Below are 22,024 nucleotides of genomic sequence, written 5' to 3'. Positions count from 1 at the left end.
GGCAGAAGGAAACGCCGTGGTTCTCACAGAAAACGACACCAGTACCGTGTTTCAGGCGGAACAACTGGAGGAGTACACACACAGAGAACTGAAGCAATTCTGCAAAGAACTCAAAATCGCTACCACTGGTCTCAACACCAAAGAAGATATGCAGAAGGCACTGAAAGCTTGGGTGGATTCGGGAGCCCCCCGCCCAGAAGGAGCCGTGGAGCCCCACGACAAAGCTGGACCCTCCCAAGGAGAACGCAGCAGCAACCAGGTGCGAAGCTTCGTACCAGACGGGGGCCTATCCCCGGAGGAACTCGCAGACAGAGAAAGAAGTCGCCATCACGAACTCGAATTAGCCGGACTCAAAATCGAGGGCAAGTTGAAATTAGCCGAGAAAAAGCTAGCAGTAGAACAGATGCGGGTGCAAGGAGAACTAGAAGAGAAGAAACTCCAACGGGAACACGAAGGAAGGAGACTTCAACTGGAGCACAAACGCAGCTTGAAGGAAATGGAGCTAAAAGCAAAAAGCGAAGAAGCGCGTCCCCCGGGGAACGGAGAGGCGGCCCCCCCGGCGGAGCAGAAGGTCCACATCCCCAAGGATGTGGTCAAAGAATATTACAAAAACGATGACATTCAACAGTGGTTCAGGGCCTACGAGGTCGCCATGACCTCCCATCGGGTCCCGCAGAAGGATTGGGGGGCCGGGTTGTGGGGACGATTCCTAAGCGAGGGGAGAGACACCCTGCTCGACCTACCAACCTCCATGCAGACCTCCTACGACCACATGAAAGAGGCCCTCCTCACAAGGTACGGCCTCACCCCGGAGATGTACCGCCAGCGGTTCCGGGACTGCAGGAAGATCCCGGGCACCACCTGGGTGGAGTATGTAAACTTCTTCAGCCGCGCATTCGATGGGTGGATCAAGGGCAGCAAGGTAACCACCCTAGAAGAACTAACCGACCTTATGTTGTGGGAACACCTGGCTGCGAACTGCTTTGTGGAACTGCGCCAGCATCTTCTCGACAGCAAGCTTACGGATCCGAGAAAGCTGGCTGTCGAGGCGGATCGCTGGACCAACACCCGGGTCTCCCGGGGCCCTGTAGGAGAGTACCCCCGAGCCAGTCAGGGACCACCCCGCCAGAGAGGGGGGGGAACCAGGGAGGGCAGAGAGAGTCCCAGTCCAGTCCCCCGAAAACCCAACCTCCGCCTTTCCCGGCACCCCCACCAGCTGTATCCGCCCCCCCCCTGAGACGGGGGCACCGGGTGACCATCACTTGTTTCCGTTGTCAGAAGCCCGGGCACTACGCCAACGACCCTGAATGCCCCATGGCCCCCCACATCACCCAGGCAGCACCCCCCGTTAGACAGATAGCCAATGTAGCACTGGGGGAGGAGGTTGAGGAGACCGTAGAGTGGGAACCCGCAGCCATGGCCCTAGTATCCTTAGGAGATAGAGAAATTGTCCCTGGAAGCCTCCTGCCCTCCAACACGAAGAAATATGGGCAGCTCGTAACGATCAATGGCCACCAAGTAGAAGCCCTTCGTGACACCGGGGCCAGCATCACCGGTGTCCTCAGTCATTTGGTCAACGAAGACCAGGTCCTCCCCAACGTCTTTTGCCCGGTCATTTCCGCTGACAATACGGAAAGTCTGTGTAAGGTAGCCCTGGTGCCTTTTGAATGGGGAGGGGTGGTCGGTAAACTGAAAGTCGCAGTGAGAACCTCCCAGCCAGTCGACTGTCTCCTGGGGAACGACCTGTAAAGTTCCCCCTGGAAACAAGTCGAGCGCAAGACCCACCTAGGGATGATGGGTCTCCCTGAGTGGGTGTGCGCCACCACCCGATCCATGGCGGCCCGACTGACCCCCCTGGGGGAAGTCGACGACGCCCCGACCACTGAAGATAGGATGGTCCCCGCCGAGGGTCCCCACATCCCCCCACAAGGAGGGTCTGTCGCCAGTGACGAACCCCCACCTTCAGACTCCGCACAGGTCACCGAGTTAGGCGATCTGCCCGAATTGGCCCAGTGGCGCCACGAGGGGGGCCCCTCCCGAGAGGAGTTCTGCCAAGAGCAGGCTACCTGTCCTTCCCTGGTCGGGCCCCGGCAACAGGCAGAGGCCCAGGCCGCGGGCGACCAAACTGGAACGCACCGGGTGTATTGGGAGAATGACCTTTTGTACAGCGAGCAGAAGTCGGTGGAGCTAGGATCCGCCCGGGTGCTGGTGGTATCCCTACGCATCCGAGACCTCCTCCTGGGCTTGGCCCACGACGTTCCCCTCGCAGGCCACTTGGGCCAGGACAAAACCTACAGTCGCCTCGTGACTCACTTCTACTGGCCCAGAATGAAAGCAGATGTAGAAGCCCACTGCAAGTCCTGTCCCACGTGCCAGGCCAGTGGGAAGAGCGGAGGAAAGCGCAAGGCTCCCCTCCAACCCTTCCCTGTCGTCAGTACCCCTTTTGAGCGGGTCGGGATCGACATCGTGGGGCCTCTGGACCCCCCAACCTCCCAAGGGCACCGCTTTATCCTCGTCCTGGTGGATCATGCCACCCGATACCCTGAAGCCATACCCCTGCGCACCGTCACAGCCCCCGTGGTGGGCCGGGCGTTGATGGGAATCTTCTCCCGTATGGGTTTTCCCCGCGAGGTCGTGAGCGATCGCGGTACGAACTTCATCTCCAAATACATGACGTCCTTGTGGCAACAATGCGGAGTGTCCTATAAATTCACCACCCCGTACCACCCCCAAGTAAACGGCCTGGTAGAGCGGTTCAACCGGACTCTAAAAGGGATGATCGCGGGCCTGGAAGAGCCCCTCCGGCGTAAATGGGACGTCCTGCTCCCCTGCCTCCTGTTCGCCTACCGAGAAGTTCCCCAGAAATCCTTGGGGTTCAGCCCCTTTGAGTTACTCTACGGGCACCCCGTCCGGGGGCCCCTCAGCCTGGTCAAGGAAGGGTGGGAGGCGGCGCACCGAGGCCAAGCCCGAGATGTGTTCCGATACGTCCTGACCCTCCGAAACGAGACTAGGAAGTTCCGAGAGATGGCCGAGGCCAACCTGGAGGCGAGCCAGGAAGAGATGAAGCGCTGGTACGACCAGAATGCCACTCTGGTCGAGTTCCAGCCGGGCCAGCAAGTATGGGTCATGGCCCCCGTGAAACCCTGCGCCCTCCAGGATAAATGGACCAGGCCCTTCAAAGTGGTTGAGCGGAAGAGCCAGGTCACGTACTTGGTGGACGTCCAGTCACCACGGGACCCCCTCCGGGTCCTCCACGTGAACCGCCTCAAGCCCCACTTTCTGCGGACGGAGCTGAGCCTCCTGCTGGCCACTGATGACGGGTCCGAGGAGGAGTCGGATCCCCTCCCTGATCTCCTGTGCACCAAAGAGAAGGACGGCTCCGTAGAGGGAGTGAACCTCTCCCCATCCCTCACTTCGCAGCAATGTGAGGATTGCCGCCAGCTCCTAGGGAAGTTTTCCGACCTCTTCTCCCTGGTCCCCCAAGTCACCGACTGGTGTGTCCATGACGTGGATACCGGAGACAGCCCGCCGGTGAAACACCGAGCCTACCGAGTCCCTGATCGGTTCCGGTCCTGCATTCAAGCCGAGGTCTCGAAGATATTGACCTTAGGAGTGATCGAACCCTCAGACAGTCCCTGGGCCAGCCCCGTGGTCCTGGTCCCGAAAGCAGCTGCCCCCGGTGTCGCCCCAGAACTCCGCTTCTGCGTGGACTACCGGGGACTCAATGAAGTCACCCGAGCCGATGCCCACCCCATTCCCCGAGCCGACGAGCTCATTGACCGACTTGGGGCTGCTCGGTTCCTCAGCACCTTCGATCTCACCTGCGGCTACTGGCAAATTGCGCTCACAGAAGGAGCCAAGGAGCGGTCCGCCTTCTCCACCCCGGATGGGCACTATCGCTTTCGCGTGATGCCCTTCGGGATGAAAAATGCCCCGGCCACCTTCCAGCGACTGGTAAATAGAGTCCTGGCCGGGCTGGAAAAATTCAGCGCTGCCTATCTAGACGATATCGCAGTTTTTAGTTCCGAATGGAGTGAGCACCTCCAGCACCTCCGGAGGGTGCTAACCACCCTGCGCCAGGCAGGCCTCACCGTGAAAGCCAGCAAGTGCCAAATTGGGCAAGGTTCGGTAACCTAACTGGGGCACCAGGTCGGAAGCGGCCAGGTCGCCCCTCTACAGCCCAAAATCGACGCCATCCTAGCCTGGGAACCCCCCACTACCCAAACGGAGGTCCGAGCCTTTCTGGGCCTCACGGGCTACTACCGGAGATTCATCCGGGGGTACGGCAGCCTAGTCGGTCCCCTCACGGGACTCACGTCCAAGAAACAGCCCAAGAAAGTGCAGTGGACCCCTGCCTGCCAAGAGGCGTTCGATGCCCTAAAAACGGCCATGTGCACAGCCCCCATCCTTCAGGCTCCCGACTACTCCAAGGAGTTTGTGGTACAAACGGACGCCTCCGAGCATGGAATTGGGGCCGTCCTGTCCCAGGTGAATGACCAAGGCCTAGACCAGCCCGTAGCCTTCCTCAGCCGAAGGCTGTTGCCCAGAGAACAGAGATGGAGCACCATCGAGTGCGAGGCGTTCGCCGTAGTCTGGGCCCTCAAGAAGTTACGCCCTTACCTGTTCGGCACCCATTTCAAGGTCCAAACCGACCATCGCCCCTTGCGATGGCTCATGTAGATGCGAGGAGAAAACCCCAAGCTACTGCGGTGGTCAATCTCCCTCCAGGGGATGGATTTCACCGTGGAACATCGCCCTGGTACTGACCACGCCAACGCCGATGGCCTCTCCCGGTTCTTCCGCCTCAGCGGAGAGAACCCTCAAGAGGATGGGTAGTTCTCTCCGGCTTTCAGCTGGGGGGGACGCGTGTTAGACCCGGCCTCGTAGCATAGCCATCCCTGTCCCCGCACCACATAACCTGACCCATGCACCTCACGCAGCCCCCGAGCACACGGCCTAGCCGATCCTTCCCACCAGAACACACACACACCCGACCCGGACTTCCCCATCCGTGGCCTTCCTCCTTTCGGCCACACCGGGCCCGCGTGCCCACTTCATGCACCATGATGGCCACCCGGCCCCAGCGCGACCCTGGCCTAGAGGCGCCACTCCGGCTGGGGGGCATCGCGCTCCCATTGGGGGGAGAGAGGGAGGAGCAGTTTCCATCGCACCTCTGAGCTTCCCTGGGAAGGTGGGTTTCGATCGGCCCGCCGGCCTCCCCGAGGGCTGGCTCCACGCCTGCTGGGTGTCTGGGACTCCTCCCGACCCGGCCCTGAAAGGATCAAAAGACAATGGCAGGAAACCCCGACAAGCGACCCCCAGGTGACAAGACCCCTGCCTGCACAGACTCCGGACATCAAAGAGGAGTCGTCCTATAACAAGGGGTGCTCTGGGACTGTCCGGCAGATTCGCCTTTGGAAACACCTGAGCCCTGCTGAGTGACTCGCGGCTCCCTGAAGATCGTAAGACCTCCGAACTTGTGCTTGAGCCCTGCTGAGTGACTCGCGGCTCCCTGAAGATCGTAAGACATCCGAACCTGTGCTTGAGCCCTGCTGAGTGACTCGCGGCTCCCCGAAAAGATCGTAAGACCTCCGACTTGTGCTTGAGCCCTGCTGAGTGACTCGCGGCTCCCACAGATGCTCTTGGTCCCGCCGGACCCCGACGACGACAATCGTATCCCCCAGCTCGAGGAATGTGAGCTGTGCGCCGGGTACGCCCCTGCATTTGATCCATATCCCCAAAGACTGTCCCGCTACCTCCTACCCCCCTCCAAGACTCTGTGAGCCCGCGCTCCACTTGTATATATTTGCCTTGCTGATCATAAAGATCCTACAACTCCGATCTGATAAAGATTTGGTCTTAAGAACTCCCGGTGTGGTGTCTCTTTGTCGTGTGGTGCCGAGTGTACGATCCTAGATACGAGATTCCTCCCCTGAGGAGTCTCCCGCCAGTGCCCGGCTACGATACCTCGAGGGTTGGTCTCAGGATAGTCAGGGCCCCCTCCGGGCTCCTCTGAGGTCGCCTTCTAACACCTGGGCCCCGGTGCATTGCACCTGAGGCACTTTTGATAGCTCCACCCCTACACAATGAAGCGGGTCATTCAGACATCCGGGCCCGGTGCATTGCACCTCCTGCACTATTTCTAGCTTCACCCCTACACAACAGACACACGCATACCTGGGAGGGCATGTCTTGTCTACAGTTGAGTTTCCGTCAGGGTCTTGGTTACTGTGAGACCTGCATACCCCATTTCTAACAGTTACCCTATCAGGGATCTCGTGCACAGGTGTGTGTGTGAGACCCGGCAACACTGACAGGTACCTGTGTAGACTCTCTCATGGTGACCAACTGAGATCTACTAAGCACAGATCACACCCCCTGAGGCCTGAGAAAGCACCCGGGGATCTTCTATGGACATGGACTGACCCTAATCCCAGCTCAGTATTAGGATCCAGCCACCAGTAAACCCCTGTCTGTCCCTGTGGTACAGGCGACTGTAAACCCCTGTCTGTCCCTGTGGCACAGGTGCCTGTAAACCCCTGTCTGTCCCTGTGGTCCAGGCGCCTGTAAACCCCTGTCTGTCCCTGTGGTGCAGGCGCCTATAAACCCCTGTCTGTCCCTGTGGTACAGGCGCCTGTAAACCCCTGTCTGTCCCTGTGGTACAGGCGCCTGTAAACCCCTGTCTGTCCCTGTGGTACAGGCGCCTGTAAACCCCTGTCTGTCCCTGTGGCACAGGCGCCTGTAAACCCCTGTCTGTCCCTGTGGCACAGGCGCCTGTAAACCCCTGTCTGTCCCTGTGGTACAGGCGCCTGTAAACCCCTGTCTGTCCCTGTGGTACAGGCGCCTGTAAACCCCTGTCTGTCCCTGTGGTACAGGCGCCTGTAAACCCCTGTCTGTCCCTGTGGCACAGGCGCCTGTAAACCCCTGTCTGTCCCTGTGGTACAGGCGCCTGTAAACCCCTGTCTGTCCCTGTGGTACAGGCGCCTGTAAACCCCTGTGTGTCCCTGTGGCACAGGCGCCTGTAAACCCCTGTCTGTCCCTGTGGCACAGGTGCCTGTAAACCCCTGTCTGTGCCTGTGGCACAGGCGCCTGTAAACCCCTGTCTGTCTCTGTGGCACAGGCGCCTGTAAACCCCTGTCTGTCCCTGTGGTACAGGCGCCTGTAAACCCCTGTCTGTCCCTGTGGTACAGGCGCCTGTAAAGTAAACCCCTGTCTGTCCCTGTGGCACAGGCGCCTGTAAACCCCTGTCTGTCCCTGTGGTAGAGGCGCCTGTAAACCCCTGTCTGTCCCTGTGGTACAGGCGCCTGTAAACCCCTGTCTGTCCCTGTGGTACAGGCGCCTGTAAACCCCTGTCTGTCCCTGTGGCACAGGCGCCTGTAAACCCCTGTCTGTCCCTGGGGTACAGGCGCCTGCAAACCCCTGTCTGTCCCTGTGGTACAGGCGCCTGTAAACCCCTGTCTGTCCCTGTGGTACAGGCGCCTGTAATTCAGTTTCTAAGAGTCTTTCACCGCCTCTTGAGCAGTTCCAGGAGCCAAGCTGAGCAAAAGTGGCTTCAAAATGTATCTGCAAAAGGGGTGTCAAAATTGCAGGTTTGTTTCTCTGAAATTTGAAAATAATGGGGAAAATAAACAAAATGACAATGGAATTTCCCAAAATGCACTTTGGTGATCTTGAGTGAAAGGTGAGTATTACCGTGTACCTCAAATTCAAAAATCATTCGCGATATGGGCCAGGGGACAGCTTTGCGGAGGAAATATCTTTTGCGAGCCAATGTTTGCTCAAAGCACTCGCCCACGGCAATACCATGCTAAATTTCACAGTTGTTCTGAAATTATGCATATTTTGCATAATGCAAAATACTTGATATTTTTTAAGAATTACAGAACCACAGAGAGAGTTTCACTTAACCCTGACTGAACTCGTGGCTAGATTATGACATTAGGACTTCCCTGTTTCTAAGGTTTAGCGTTTAGAAGTCGGATCCCGGTTGTAACACTCCCTCAATTATTAAAGTAAAGCTAGATTTAAACAGATTACATGTAGAATTTACCCCGAACCACGAAATCGTAAAATAATCGAGACCCAACTCATACTGCAGACTCTACTGAAATGTTCTGGAACGAGAGACAAAAATGTGGCATGGAATGTGATTGCAGGCAAATTAAGTGACGCCTTCTGTGGCATTAGTACTTCGTTTTTTACATTTTAGCACAAACATTGATCCAAAATGTACCCAAATGATGTAGAAAACACAGATATTACTTTAGAAACAAAACTGTACACATTCCGGAGACATTGCTAAGAATCCTCGCGCCTGCAGTGAATGCTTTACTCCAGCATGGGTGGGCAGGCGCTCTCTGCATCAATGCGCCTTCTCTGCCTGCAGGAGTAAACTAGCCTCCAGGAGTAAACTAGCAGGAGTACAACACAAACAATGCTGCACTGGCTCAGCGGAGAGCAAACGTCCATGTTCACATGCCTAATAAAAGGTGTGAATGTTTACTCGTGTCCGGCGTCTGCTCTGATTGGGCTGTCTTTCCAAGACCATTTTCGGATTTATTCTGCTAAGGCGACAACAGGAAACAGCCCCCCGAGCAGCCGCATTCAGCACATTCTATTGACCATGGGGCTTATGTACAAGCCCCTTGCACAGCCGGTGCATCAGTTTTTCCCATATTAAAAAGTGACGCGCCAGCAGCAGCGCAGGGCGCCTGTAAATAGCCGGCACGTCATTTCTTCCCATATTAAAAGTGACGCACCTGTGGCGCAAGGGGCTTGTAAATAAATGTCTTGATCGGAGACCTCACATTGGTAAAAGAGAAGCCGAATGTCTGACATTCTTCTAAATTTGCAGCTCTCGCTTGAAATAACTTTGCCTTTGAGAAGACAGTGGCGGGAGCATCAATTTGCATGAATACTGAGAGCAGACATTTTCCTGACAATCAAGAACCCTTCTTTCCAGATTATTTCACTTATAGTCAAGTGGGGTTTTGGTTCTTGGTGTGGAAAGATTTAGTCCGTTCTTTGGGTATATTATTCGCACAATCAGTGCATAATCCTCACTTCTACGGTGTCCGAATACATTACTAAACACACACAACAGCCACAGAGACGCACACCTCCAGGGGACCTGAACATACTCTTGGGGTACCCTTCTTCAAACTGATGTGCTTTCTCTCATTCCAGCAGTAACTTGGGGGCTGGCTCTTTGTGACCCGGAACAAGACAGTGAGAGGGCTAACTCTAAGTAATCCTGCGTGTCATTCTAGTCGAAGGAGGCAAAGTAGTTTCAAGTCGGATACTGTGTTCCTGACAGTGCTTAATTTGTAAAATATTAAGTGCCAGGGCCCTGACCAGGAGGCCTCTGCAGCGTGCACCACCCATCGCCCCTGTCATCGCTGCCAAAACAACTACTAGCCATCTATCTCGCTCGCAAGTGTAACAGTTCGGATTATTCCAGGTCCCCAAAGAGAAAGGAATGGTGGGGATGCAGGTATTAGTCTATGTGGGGATATTTAGAAAGCGCAAATGCTACTCCAAGGAGTGTCCTGGCGCAGAAAGCCGTAAGTGACAGCGGGGGTGCGAGGAACTACAGGTTGGAGAAAAGCCAAGTTTTCAGCTTCTTCCGAAAGACAGGCGTTGACTTGATGCTTCTAAGGGTCAGCGGAAGTTTCTTCCAGAGGGATAGGACCAAAAAAGAGAGGACCCTTGCCCCGGATCTGGCCTTCCTCGTATGTGGGATACTGGCCAGGAAGTGATTCGCCGAGCGGAGAATCCTCTGTGGGGCGCAGAACAAAATCCTGTTTTTTAAGTAGGGTCTTAAAGATGATCCTTTTTTTTACTGGCAAACAATGAAGACTCCTAAGGAGGCTTGACGCGTGAGCATCACGGGCGATCCCAAAAATAGTTTGGGCTGCTGCATTCTGGACCAGCTGAAACCTATTCATTAGGTACTTCGGCATGCCTGAGTAAAGACCGTTTGAAAAAGAAAAGGTATGCGGTTCCTCAGAAAAGAGAAGTAAAGGGAAAGGAAAGACCGTAAGAAAGAGGAATTCCTCTATTCGGAACTAGGGTCCTCACACACCCAGCAAGCTAGGTGTCATGCTTCATCATATGGACCTGCTCCTCGTCGGGCCGGCGCTGCAATGCCCGACGGGCACCCTAAAAAGGGGCTCTTTGGCGGAGATCTTCAGTTCCTGGCCGTATGATGCAGTGTGTGTGAGAGGGACCTAGCAGTGTAGATGTGAGTGCAGGGAAGTGAATTAAAACAAGTTAGAGGGTCCAAAAATAATTTTATTGGGAGTGGCTCTCTACCTGAATAAAAATGTGAAAACAGAATGGCAGCTAGCTGATGTTATGATTCAGCTTGGCTAGGCTCATCTGTGCTGGTCGACATGTTTCTTGCCCAATGGTCCTAGTGATCCGTGGCAATTCCTCAGGACCTAAACAAGCTGTCAAGAATCTACACAAGGCAGTAAGTGCAATAGTTACCTACTACCTGTTAAATGGGAACGGTCTCGCCATATGCCTAGGGAAACCTAAAAGGAAAGGAAACTGTAAGTCAGGTATCCCAAGAAAAGGCAATGAACGAAGTGAGTGATTACTGTACAGGTATACAACACAAAGTGGTGCTAAACCCCATAATGACTGGAAAGTCCAATCTGAAGTCCTTATACACCATGTGTCAATGTTTCTATACAGTGAGTAGTGATGCTCCTACAACTAGTGATTTTAAAATCAATTAAAAACAACTAAAACAGAAGGCTGGAAAGGTCATGGTATCCTAATGGAAACTTGGATAAAGTGACTATAGGTATTATAAAGTTGCACTAATGGGAAACTCACCCAAGATGGTATAGTACCATGCTCCTATCCGTGGCCGTGGCGCCACCTGGACACCAAGATTCTAGTGTTCTAGTAGGAAACAAGGTAATGAGGGATAACAACAGCACAACCGATAGTAAATGTCAGCAGAAGTAAACTCAGAAGCCCACGTGTGTCCCTGTCACATGAGCTGCTGTGCCGTGATTCTCAGAGCACCGGAGGTAATCAGATGATCTAATAGCACCACAGAGCGAACTTCAAAAGAAAGAAGGAGATGCAGAAATTGCACATGCCAAGCCACTGAAGGTATCAGCCAACCGGAGCCGCGTGACCACTAACAACATGGTGCCACCTGAAGTACTCACATTTGAGAAAGCTGTGCTTCGTGACTTGGGTGCAATTCCTACTAGGGGATTTTACCACAACTTGTCCAGTGCGGAATTGTCAGCTGCTAAAACCTTAGCCAATGATAATAGTATTATCATCAAACAGGCAGACAAGGGAGGAGCGACGGTGATACAGAATACCACTGACTATGACAGAGAGTGTAGACGCCAACTTGACAACACTAAGTGCTACACGCCGATCTCCACTGACCCCACACTGAGGCTCACCACCAGGATCGCGACCATTACTTTTGAAGCAGAGAGTAATGGTTGGATCAGTAAAAAGGAAGCTGAATTCCATAACACCAGGGAGCCTAAGACCCCATACTTTTACACTCTGCCCAAGATACATAAGGGCACTACACCTGTCCCGGGACGACCGATTGTATCAGGTATAGGTTCCCTCCTGGAACCCCTCTCGAGATTTGTTGATCATTTCTTACAACCTCTGGTCAAAAAAACTCCTTCTTACGTCCGTGACACTACGGACATTTTACAAATCATAGAGGAGACACATGACACCAGCAATATCGACCTCCTGGTTACGTTGGATGTGGAAGCTTTATACACAAATATCCCCTAACGTGCCACTTTGGTGGCCATCGAGAATGCCCTGATGAAAGAAGAGTGGATATCACCTACTCCCATTTCTTTTGTGATGGAGTGCGCCACATTGGCTTTAACTGAGAATTACTTCGAGTACAACACACAGTTATTCCACCAATCACAGGGAACATCGATGGGTAGTACCTTTGCCCCTAGTGTGGCCTGTATTTACATGGCCAGTTTTGAGGATGAGATCGTCAGGCACCCCAGTAACCCTTACATCAGTAATCTAACCCTGTGGAGGCGCTTTATTGACGATATTTTGATCTTCTGGAAAGGAGATCTCCAGACATGCCTAGCATTTTGCAATTGGATCAATGCCCAGAATCCATTCCTGAAGTTTACACATACTATCTCTGACTCGAATGTACCTTTCTTGGATCTCATGGTCACATTAGGGGACACAGGCCTTAGCACCACACTTTACAAAAAACCTACTGATAGGAATAGTTTGCTCTTATACAGTAGCCACCACCCTAAGGCCCTTAGGGATAATTTACCCTTTGGACAATTTCTCCGCTTGAGGAGGAATTGCTCTACCACCAATGATTACCTAATTGAAGCTGACCAACTGAGCTCTAATCTGAGGCAGAAAGGTTATCCCGAGCACAAAGTAAAAAACTCACTGAAGAGGGCTCGTAACAATCCGCGAGAAGTCTTACTACAACCTAACATCAAGGAAAAGACAGAAACCTTGACCTGTGTCACTTCATTCACCCCCAACTCCACTACCATCAAGGGTATAATTAAGAAGCATTGGGGGATTCTCACAGCGGGTGACCTCACTATCCCGCCGCCGCGTTTTGCCTTCAAACGCACACAAAATCTCAAAGATATTCTTATCAACACGAGACCCAGACAGACTAACCACCAGGTACAAAACACCCTCTGGGGTCTCCCTCCAGTGAGAGGCCACTACCCGTGTGGTTCCTGTTCAGTGTGTCATCAAACTGCGGTGACTAAAGAGGTGGTGCTCTCAGACTCATTTACATGGAGGCTACAGCGTCATACTAATTGCAACACCACGCAATGTATTTACCTGATCACCTGCCCCTGTGAACAGAGATATATAGGCATGACCATGCGACCAGTAAAAACTCGCATTACAGAGCACAAGAGCAATGTGAGATGTCAAAGAATCACTACTAAACTATATACCCACTGTAAAGAGAACAACCACACACCAGACTCCCTAAAATGGTTAATCCTTGAGACACATCCCAGGATTACACAGAGAGCATTATTCAAGATTGAACAGCGATGGGTGCATCGTCTCAGGACAGACCGGGAAGGCTTGAATGATCAGATCCCGTGGGCAGCGCTTACTGAGAGATAAATCGGTGCTACATGTGATTAGTGGTATACTCTATCCACTCTATGACTTAGTAACCAATGACTCCATATCCCTAGGGTCTCTTGATTATATATGCCCCTATACCGGTGCATTTTGACCGCTATATTTAACTACCCCATTGCTAGATTCTCCCCTCTCTGTATGTGATCGCCAAACGCATATCCACAGGGTTAACTTAGACTTGATTGTGCCCTGAGACCACTCCAAGATGGCCGCACTTTTGGACACCTTAATATGTGGCTCTACCCATATGTTACACATATTAGATATTAGACACGCCGCTCACTGATCTATGGCCGCCTTATTGGACTATCCAATACTAGGTTCTTGCCACTTTGCATGTAATCCCCATACCCATATTTTAATGGGTTTACTAAGATTCGAGTATGTGCAGAGGCCATTCCAAGATGGCCGCGGCTTTTGACACTCTATCAAGAGACTCTGCCCACTTATTACACACTTCGGGGTTTTAGACACGCCCCCTGCTGAACGATTCCGCCGGTATATCTGCCACGGCACCTAACCGGCCGTCAGTATTCCCGGGTCGAGCGGCGCATGGGTAGGTTTATACCCCCTACTGGCAACAACCTCTGAGTGAGTATAGCAGCGTTTCTGCGCGGCCGTATGTGAACAACTGATCAGGTGAGTTGTTTCGTTGTGATCTCTACTTCTGTTGGTACTTCTGCCACTGGTCATATCCCCGCAGCCGCACTGACAGATCTGAAGTAGACGCGACTTTGCCAGTGCTTGCCTTAATTTGGGAAATATTACCGCTTTTTGACTAGTGAGCCACTCGGGTCTTTCACTGTATGCAGCATCGCGCATCTCGCTCGCCACTCAGGGAGAGCAGGCGGGGCTTTGGATCCTATCTACCATACACGGCAGCCTCGTACTTGCCGGTATCTCACCATTAGGGGCGAGCGAGTGTGTGTGATTGTGTACCTGGTGTCCATGGTCACGCGGCTCCGGTTGGCTGATACCTTCAGTGGCTTGGCATGTGCAATTTTTGCATCTCCTTCTTTCTTTTGAAGTTCGCTCTGTGGTGCTATTAGATCATCTGATTACCTCCGGTGCTCTGAGAATCACGGCACAGCAGCTCATGTGACAGGGACACACGTGGGCTTCTGAGTTTACTTCTGCTGACATTTACTATCGGTTGTGCTGTTGTTATCCCTCATTACCTTGTTTCCTACTAGAACACTAGAATCTTGGTGTCCAGGTGGCGCCACGGCCACGGATAGGAGCATGGTACTATACCATCTTGGGTGAGTTTCCCATTAGTGCAACTTTATAATACCTATAGTCACTTTATCCAAGTTTCCATTAGGATACCATGACCTTTCCAGCCTTCTGTTTTAGTTGTTTTTAATTGATTTTAAAATCACTAGTTGTAGGAGCATCACTACTCACTGTATAGAAACATTGACACATGGTGTATAAGGACTTCAGATTGGACTTTCCAGTCATTATGGGGTTTAGCACCACTTTGTGTTGTATACCTGTACAGTAATCACTCACTTCGTTCATTGCCTTTTCTTGGGATACCTGACTTACAGTTTCCTTTCCTTTTAGGTTTCCCTAGGCATATGGCGAGACCGTTCCCATTTAACAGGTAGTAGGTAACTATTGCACTTACTGCCTTGTGTAGATTCTTGACAGCTTGTTTAGGTCCTGAGGAATTGCCACGGATCACTAGGACCATTGGGCAAGAAACATGTCGACCAGCACAGATGAGCCTAGCCAAGCTGAATCATAACATCAGCTAGCTGCCATTCTGTTTTCACATTTTTATTCAGGTAGAGAGCCACTCCCAATAAAATTATTTTTGGACCCTCTAACTTGTTTTAATTCACTTCCCTGCACTCACATCTACACTGCTAGGTCCCTCTCACACACACTGCATCATACGGCCAGGAACTGAAGATCTCCGCCAAAGAGCCCCTTTTTAGGGTGCCCGTCGGGCATTGCAGCGCCGGCCCGACGAGGAGCAGGTCCATATGATGAAGCATGACACCTAGCTTGCTGGGTGTGTGAGGACCCTAGTTCCGAATAGAGGAATTCCTCTTTCTTACGGTCTTTCCTTTCCCTTTACTTCTCTTTTCTGAGGAACCGCATACCTTTTCTTTTTCATATGACTTACTGGGCATGTATGCTGGACCTCCTTGAATAAAAGCCCTCTTGTCCCCCTTTTGTCTATATAAATGAGTAAAGACCGTTCCCATACTCCAGACAAACCCTGTGTGTAGTTCGCGTGGTAGCGCTACGCGTAGCTACGCGAAGTGCACTTCACACTACGCGAGATACGCGTAGCACTACACGAACTGCGCAGTGCGCTTTTTGCGATGATTGCACAGTGCTGGATGCTTGTCCGCACTGTGCAATCATTGAAATACGGCTTCTTGCACAGTGCAAGCTGTCGTTTTCTGCCGCTCGAGTAGATTTTTACTCGAGCGGCAGCTTTCTCAACGCGGACTGGTAGTTTCTCATCACAAGCGGTCACAAGCATACGCGACCACAATGAGAAACCTGACCTCCCTGCGTTGAGAATCTCGCCGGGAGGTTTATTCTCCACGCTCGCGATCGGCGAACAAGGAAAAAGTCTCGCCGGGATGTCATTTTGCTCACTCGCGGTTGCCAACTTGACATTGAGGACTGCGAGCGAGCAAAAAATGCCAACTACGCTACGTGATTTTGCACTGTGCTACATGCAATTCACGTAGCGCGAAGTAGCACAAACTACGCAAACTTCGTGAGCATAGCGTAGTTGTTCGCCCAGGGTTAGTCCAGACGCGAGATGATCAGGGCCTGAATCACTTGTTGTCTGGCCACCACAGATAATAGGTACAGAAACTTCAGAAGAAGTCACATGAGGGGAAAACGGGTGCCCACAACCGAGTTTACTTGGGTATGAAATAGCAATTCACTGTCAAATTTGAAGCCCAAGTTTTTCACCACCTGATTTTTGATAAGGTGGGGAGGAGGGGGGAGAGTCCGATGGCCAGAAGGTCTGCAATGGTTTCTCCACCTCAGAACCAAAGAAAAGCAGTTCTGTCTTTCCCGCATTACATTTAAGTTGGTTCAAGGATAACAACCCAAATACTGCTGAAAGACAGATATGAATTTTCTCACAAGGGCAGGGCTTGTTATTCTTCTATGAGAATGGCAGCTGGGTGTCATCAGCATAAAACACAAGTGTTGCCCCCAAGGATTCTGCCAGGGTAGACAAAGGCGTGAGGTAAATATTGAACAGAGTCGGGCTCAGGGCAGAGACCCCCGAGGAACATCTACATTCAGCTTGCAGGAATTGGCTGAGTAGGGGCGGCACGATACCTCTTGACCCCTCCCCTCAAGGAAAGAAGCCAGTCATTTCCAGGTCTTCCCCCCAATGCCTATCGAGTGGAGGCGGACCAGGAGAATATGGTGAGAGATCGTATCAAAAGCGGCCGATAGATCTAATAGGACCAGCTGCGCCCTGTCACCCACTTCCAGGCCAAGTCGGAGGAAGTCAACAATCTCCAACAGAGCTGTTTCAGTGCTGTGATTGGGACGAAAGCCCGTGTGGCTGGCAAGTACTAGGCAATTCCTTTCCAAGTAAGAAGATATTTGATGGTTCACATGTTTCTCTAGAACCTTAGAAAAAGCGGGGAGGAGGGAAATCGGCCTATAGTTAGACGGATCCGAGGGGTCTGCCTGGGTTTTTTAAGCCACAGGATAACCTTCTCTTACTTCCATTTGGTAGGTACAGTGGCGGACAAGAAAGAGGTATTCAGTAGCTGTTTCACCAGTGGGTTAATAGTCTCTGCGCTACGATCAAGAATAAAATAGGGGGCACGGTCCAGCGGGGAACCTGAATTGAGGCATTTTAAAGGCATGCAGGGAATCATCCAGGGGGATAGGAGAGAAAGAGTTGAGAGAGCAAGCTTCATCATAGATGATAGGAACACTGCCAGGCTTTTCCCCATTTCCTAACATACTCACAGTGACAGTGTCAGATCTCAGTGTCTCCTCTACAGCACTGGGAGGTGGGAGGCTAGCCTGAATTGTATCCATTTTTTCTCGGAAGAACAGATCGAGTTTCTCACACCATCCCACTGACGGATGTTTCTGATTAGAACCTACTTCGGGAGAGGAAAGAGATATAAGACTTTTAAAGATTACTCTGGACTGGTTTACCACCTTTGAAATTTTGGACTCAAAGTGGGCTTTTTTGGCTACTTTAACTTCTTTATAATACTTCCCTAATTCTGCTTTATAACCTGCTTTTGATTTTAGGCAGTGGTTTACCCTCCATAGCCTCTCTTTGCGTTTGCAAGCTAGCCGTGTTTTTTAAGAGAAGGGGTGAGCCAAGGGCTGGGCACTTTCGAGCGACATTGTTGGGTACTACTTTCTGGTGCCAATGCTAGACAGGCTGACTCAATCTAACTATCAATCAGTCCTACATCTTCATTGATATTGCCGGTGAGAGAGGGCTTCTCCGCATCCCATCTGTTGCCTAATAATTCCAGTGAAATGTTATGAAAAGCTCTTACCGTGCTGGATAAGTTGCCTTTCTCGGGAGGGACACTCCTAAGCTTTGCCGATCTAAACCTGAGCGTATAGTGGTCAGTCCAAACCAGAGGAATAGGAAAGTCAACTTCGAGAGGTATAGAAGTGAATATTTGGTCTAGCGCGTGGCCGGCCGGGTGAGTAGGAGCAAGAGTGGATTGGTTAAGGCCTATCGCTGCTAAGTTCTCCAAGAGTTTTCGGCTATCTTTTGCATATTCGCAATCCATATGTAGGAAGTCCCCCAACAGGATACAATGTGCGTATCTGAGAGCCAGGGGTGAGAAAACTTCGCATAGCGAGGATACAAACCCTCCAGAAGGGCCAGGAGGTCTTTATATAAGAGCCCCGGACATAGATTATTTACATGGGAGGGACCGGGGGAATCCTAATATCTCAGCCCCCTCCAAATCCATATGGGGTAGCTGGGTCAGGGTAAAACAATCCTTACAAATAATGTCCAGCCCCCGCCTCTGCCCTTGACTCTGTCTTTCCTTATGATTTTAAACCCTTTCAGAACTGCTGGCCAGATGTCAGGGCCAGAGGAATCAGTGAGCCACTTCTCTGTTAGAAACAATGCGTCAAAACATTTGTCTCGTAGTAAGTCATGAATGTTATTAGCATGTTTTGGGAGGGAGCGGGAATTGATCAAGGCTGCCTTAAAAGAGGGGTGCAGCTCAGAATGCTGCAAGGGCGATTGCTCACTATACTCAGTGCCAAAGTTACAAGATATACAGTTATTTTCTTCCAGGCCTAGATTGAAGGGGCTAAAAGGTACACACTTGGGGCCAGGGGCCAGATCATGGAGTTGAGTAGAACTATAGGAGAGGCGGTGTATACTGATTGAGCAGGCTCTGGCATAGTGGCTGGCGCGGGATGCTAACGGGATGCTGACGGGCACAGACAGGCTTGCCTTTGGCGAGCCCAGTGCGCATGCACACAGCAACCCTGGTTAAGTGCATATGGGGGCCCGGGAAGTAAGAGCGCACACTCACAAAATGGCTGCTCTAGCTGTCCCTCAAGAGTAAAAATGGCTGCCGTCCCCCAGCTCCTCGTGGAGGCCGACTGAGAGAACCCCAGCTGCTCCCTTCACCCACGCTGACGTGGAGCATTTCCACCCACAACCCAGGTTAGTGTTAAATTAGAAAAAAGTAGTAGAGTTTTCAAGCAGAGATCATGAACATATTCATATTCAAATTAATTAATCAGGGAAGTTATTCAGCAGAAATTATAATGAGTTAAAAGCAAAGCGCACAAGCACACTTAAGAACAGAGAGTGAACAGTAGTTTAGAAAGAGAAAATTAAAAGCAAGCATGAACAAGAACCCACCGCTAACCTTCCAGCACCGGAGTCCGTGCAGCAACCCTGGTTAAGTGCATATGGGGAAGCTAGAGCGCGCACTCACAAAATGGTCACTCTAGCTGTCCCTTAGGAGGAAAAATGGCCGCCATCCCCCAGCTCCTCCTGGAGGCCGACTGAGAAAACCCCAGCTGCTCCCTTCAGCCACGCTGAGGTGGAGCGTTTCCACCCACAACCCAGGGTAGTGTCAAATTAGGAAAAAATAGTAGAGTTTTCAAGCAGAGATCATGAACATATTCATCCTCAAATTAACTAATCAGTGAAGTTATTCAGCACAAGGTAAAATGACTTAAAAGCAAAGCGCACAAGTGCACTTAAGAACAGAGAGCGAGCAGTAGTTTAGAAAGAAAAAAAAATAAAAGCAAGCATGAACAAGAACCCACCGCTAACCTTCCAATTAATGATTTTTAGGTCGAGCATTCGAGACCTCTTGTATATACTTTACTATATACGCATTATATACTTATATGTGCATGTACTTTGTGGCTCTGGAGATCAGCCCTAGGACTTGTCTGCTTCTGCTCAGGGACTTTTTTTTCTGTTCAACTTCCTCTATTTAACTGTCTTGTTAGAAAATGACCAGCAGAAGTCAGTAAAATACCAGAATTGCTTTCTGCGTATAGACTTTCTTTTTTTTTTATTGTTCTGGCAACCGTCTCTATTTAACTTTCTTGATAGAAAACGAGAAGCAGAGGTCAGTAAAATACCAGAATCACTTTAGCATTCTCTAGATTCTAGCCCATAGAAATTGTCTTCCACTAGCAATACTATTTTTTCCAAATCTTGTACTTTCAGTGATATGACCACCGAAGGCCTTGATTTTATATTAAAAACAGAGCTTTGGACTATACTATTTCCCGCTGAAAGGCAATATTTCTCTCCATGTGTTCCCATACCTAGCGTGTCTCGCAGTTTGGTGCTTACTTTCCCTCCATGTTAAAGAACAGTAGATGTTTCAGCACCCAGGCTAATGTGCTGCATAGCTAAATACATAGAAGGCCCCAAAGGCGAGACCAATTGCATTGCAAATGCTTGTTAATGTATATTGTATTCACAAACAACTGTTATTTTGTTCAACTCTAAATTACATGATCAGCGCCAACATATGGCAGACTGCCTTAACTGCAGTGTTGACAATTAAGTGCTGGTGCCCAGCACTGACAACCAATTAAGTGCTGGTGCTAAGCACCAGAAACTACCGGCTCAAATTAAGCACTTGTTCCTGAACCTCTAGAAGGAATATTGAACCCCTAGAATGAAATAAAACCACAGCAATGCCCGCTCTTTGCCCTTGAATTATTTGAGCAGATGGAGAAGCATTGGAGCTTGCTCCAAATTCTTTGTATTGATTTTCAAAGGACAAGGCAAAATTATCTTCTGTTATTCAGACACCCCCTATGGTCTATCAGCAAGGCTTCATATGGCAGAACAAAGCAACAGTCCCCTGCACATGCTAACAGTATATCAATCGTATCAATAACGGTGTGACAAAAGCTTGAATCTTTGCTGCAACATTCACTTCAGTTTATCCACAATAGCCTTAGCCAACACGTGTTTCGTTGTGCTTTACAGTTGTGCGCAGCAACTTCTTCAGGGCTAAGTAACAATCAACTGTACAGAATTGGGAATGCAGGGTATTCAACAATAGGATCTTATGTCAGTTTCCCATTGTGACATATTAATTATGAAGGATCGGCTCATGTCGTCTACTCGAGCCTGTGGAAACCCATGCTATAGTAAACATGTCACCTCGGTTGTTTAGTGACAAACTTGTGCTTTTAAGAATTTTTTTTTTTATGTTGTCACTTTTACACAATATAAACTGTTCCGAAATAAAGACATGCTTGATCCGTATGTGTTCAATTGTGATATTTATCCTAGACAGTCAAAAGTGACTTTACTAAAGTGATTTTAACAGAACGACACCCCCTAAATGTAGCCTGGTAAACAAAACAATAACCGGCAGCCATATCCTTGCAAGTTACTATACGAAACCTGTACAGGAAAAGACCAAAGGAAGGAGTATGAGGACAAGCGAGTAGACAGACCCCGCGGTACATAAGCTGGAAAGTGTGCCCCCAAATGCAGAGACTTGCATCTAGCGTATCTGGTATTGAACTGCTTGTGGCAGAAGAACGTTTAGCTATGGGCGCTTACCTCCATAGTGAAGCGAGCTCCTTCCGGCGTGTGCGCTGGAGACCTACTGACCCGCAGAAGAACACACGTTTAAATGCGCATGTGAGTGGAAACAGTTGTAGGATTGTACCCACTTATAAGACGTTGGCCGTCTCGGCACGGTAGAGCTCCACGCCCCGCCTTGCCATTGCTGGTTATTTGTTTTGACACAAACTGCACCACAGATCATATTTATTTACGCCTGAATAGACTTGTACTACTACTGAAGCCTCCTTTAGGTATGTGGGACTACATGACCATATTCTTAGAGTAAACCAAATATACCCTTGCCGATTTTCTTTGGGTGTATTCTTATGTGTAATTAGGCTGTTTTTCTTCATTTATTCATCCCCAGGAACTCCTAAATCAAAAACACAGTCCGGTTATAAACAGACTGAATAGGAGTGATTATTACTGGACACAGGACACCTGACGGTCTTATCTGTGTGTCAGACATTGGACCTTATTGACTCCCTTTCGGGACGGAAATACAACCGAATTTAAGGTTGGTTTCCTGGTCAGTTTTTGACTACCTCAGCACAATAAACCTGCTCTTACAGGATTTTTAAACTTAGTATTATTTTCCTTTTTACCCCATTCTCCTCTTCTAGGATCTGCACGCATTGAGTATAGGTATTTCTGCTCTTTGTTCCGTACTTTCTGGGTACCAGGCAACATTTAGGGGGTGTCGTTCTGTTAAATTCACTTTAGTAAAGTCACTTTTCACTGTCTAGGATAAATATCACAATTGAACACATAAGGATCAAGCATGTCTTT

This window comes from Triturus cristatus, chromosome 9, assembly GCF_964204655.1.
Source record: "Triturus cristatus chromosome 9, aTriCri1.1, whole genome shotgun sequence".
In the NCBI taxonomy this organism is placed as follows: Eukaryota; Metazoa; Chordata; class Amphibia; order Caudata; family Salamandridae; genus Triturus; species Triturus cristatus.
Note: the sequence above shows the minus strand (reverse complement) of the source record.